This window comes from Schistocerca serialis, unplaced genomic scaffold (genome assembly GCF_023864345.2).
Source record: "Schistocerca serialis cubense isolate TAMUIC-IGC-003099 unplaced genomic scaffold, iqSchSeri2.2 HiC_scaffold_1187, whole genome shotgun sequence".
NCBI classification, from domain to species: Eukaryota; Metazoa; Arthropoda; class Insecta; order Orthoptera; family Acrididae; genus Schistocerca; species Schistocerca serialis.
The window spans coordinates 92,501-95,000 of NW_026047389.1; positions in this window are offsets into that span (position 1 = coordinate 92,501).

Below are 2,500 nucleotides of genomic sequence, written 5' to 3' on the forward strand. Positions count from 1 at the left end.
ATACTGTACCTTAACCTAAACTATACTGTACCTTAACCTAAACTATACTGTACCTTAACCTAAACTATACTGTACCTTAACCTAAACTATACTGTACCTTAACCTAAACTATACTGTACCTTAACCTAACCTATACGGTACCTCAACCTAACCTATATTGTGCCTCAACCTAACCTATGTTGCGCCTTAACCTAACCTATGTTGCGCCTTAACCTAACCTATGTTGCGCCTTAACCTAACCTATGTTGCGCCTTAACCTAACCTATGTTGCGCCTTAACCTAACCTATGTTGCGCCTTAACCTAACCTATGTTGCGCCTTAACCTAACCTATGTTGCGCCTTAACCTAACCTATGTTGCGCCTTAACCTAACCTATGTTGCGCCTTAACCTAACCTATGTTGCGCCTTAACCTAACCTATGTTGCGCCTTAACCTAACCTATGTTGCGCCTTAACCTAACCTATGTTGCGCCTTAACCTAACCTATGTTGCGCCTTAACCTAACCTATGTTGCGCCTTAACCTAACCTATGTTGCGCCTTAACCTAACCTATGTTGCGCCTTAACCTAACCTATGTTGCGCCTTAACCTAACCTATGTTGCGCCTTAACCTAACCTATGTTGCGCCTTAACCTAACCTATGTTGCGCCTTAACCTAACCTATGTTGCGCCTTAACCTAACCTATGTTGCGCCTTAACCTAACCTATGTTGCGCCTTAACCCAACCTATGTTGCGCCTTAACCCAACCTATGTTGCGCCTTAACCCAACCTATGTTGCGCCTTAACCCAACCTATGTTGCGCCTTAACCCAACCTATGTTGCGCCTTAACCCAACCTATGTTGCGCCTTAACCCAACCTATGTTGGGCCTTAACCCAACCTATGTTGGGCCTTAACCCAACACACGTTGGGCCTTAACCCAACACACGTTGGGCCTTAACCCAACACACGTTGGGCCTTAACCCAACACACGTTGGGCCTTAACCCAACACACGTTGGGCCTTAACCCAACACACGTTGGGCCTTAACCCAACACACGTTGGGCCTTAACCCAACACACGTTGGGCCTTAACCCAACACACGTTGGGCCTTAACCCAACACACGTTGGGCCTTAACCCAACACACGTTGGGCCTTAACCCAACACACGTTGGGCCTTAACCCAACACACGTTGGGCCTTAACCCAACACACGTTGGGCCTTAACCCAACACACGTTGGGCCTTAACCCAACACACGTTGGGCCTTAACCCAACACACGTTGGGCCTTAACCCAACACACGTTGGGCCTTAACCCAACACACGTTGGGCCTTAACCTGCTCTGTAATTGTCATACGACGCGTTAAATTAGTGTAGTGTTGCCTAACTGCAACCCCCGCAATATAGTTTGCTACTCGCACTGCCCGGTCCCCAGTGTATCGCTTCATGTTAAACACCTTGCAGCTATACACTGTAATGTGGATGGCAGCAGGACGTACATGCTCAATGCCCTTTGCAGTTGTTCATTGGCATTTGCAGTTGTTCATTGGCATTCGCATGGCGAAGCACTTAGCCTACGCTGTGGTACGGCCTGTGTCAACTGTCCGCTGATGTTGTACGTCCAAATCACACACTGTACTGCACATTGGTCCTCATGTACTGAATGATACATCGTGGTACATGTGACCGTACAACGACTGCGCCAACAACGGCGAACCATGCGGTCCAAATGTTGTGCACTCAGCTACGTGTCGTCTCCCTATAAGAGCTGGATTGCAGTGTGGTATGCCCTGGATGGCGATCAGCATGAGCCGTCTGTTGATGTAGTGGCGCGTGTTGTCAGACGTAGTCGTCTCTTCTCACACACCGTGATAGCATGGTGCACTGCGTTCCACATCTGCGACATGCGACAGAGGCCGGTTGACAGTCGTTCGCGCAATGGACATCGCATACGTACGGGGGCCACCTTCCACGTGTTCGCGAAGCGTGCACATGTTGTTGCGTGTATGTGGGCAGACATAGTGTGTCGTGACACCTGACACAGGCATGCAACAATCGTTGAATTTGCAAATGGCGATGGACGCCTACGTTTGCTGGTGACGTTACGCAAATGAACAACTGGTAAACCGTTGTGGTGCGGTTGTTCTCGCTAGAGGTGAATCAGTGATGGCGACGATCGGTTGAGCTACCAACCGGTTGTTCCAGCGATACCCACCATGCCCACGAACGTGAATGGCATCTGGGTGTGAAGCGATACGCGGCGGTGGCTGGGTGGGACCGTCCCCGGCCGGTGAGGGGGGGCCTCCCGGCGTGCTGGCCGCGCGGTGCGTGGGCGCACGCGCTACAGCCGGCTGGTGGGGGCGGCCAGTGGCAGGCGCGCCGGCCGACGGAGGCGGCAGGCGGCGCAGCTGCGCGCCGGCGCACCCTGCACGCGGCGCCGTGCGGCCAAAGTAGGTCCTCGCGGGCCCGGTGCGAAGCGCGGTGGACATCTGCAGTGTGCTGGTCCGATTGAGGACTGTGTGCG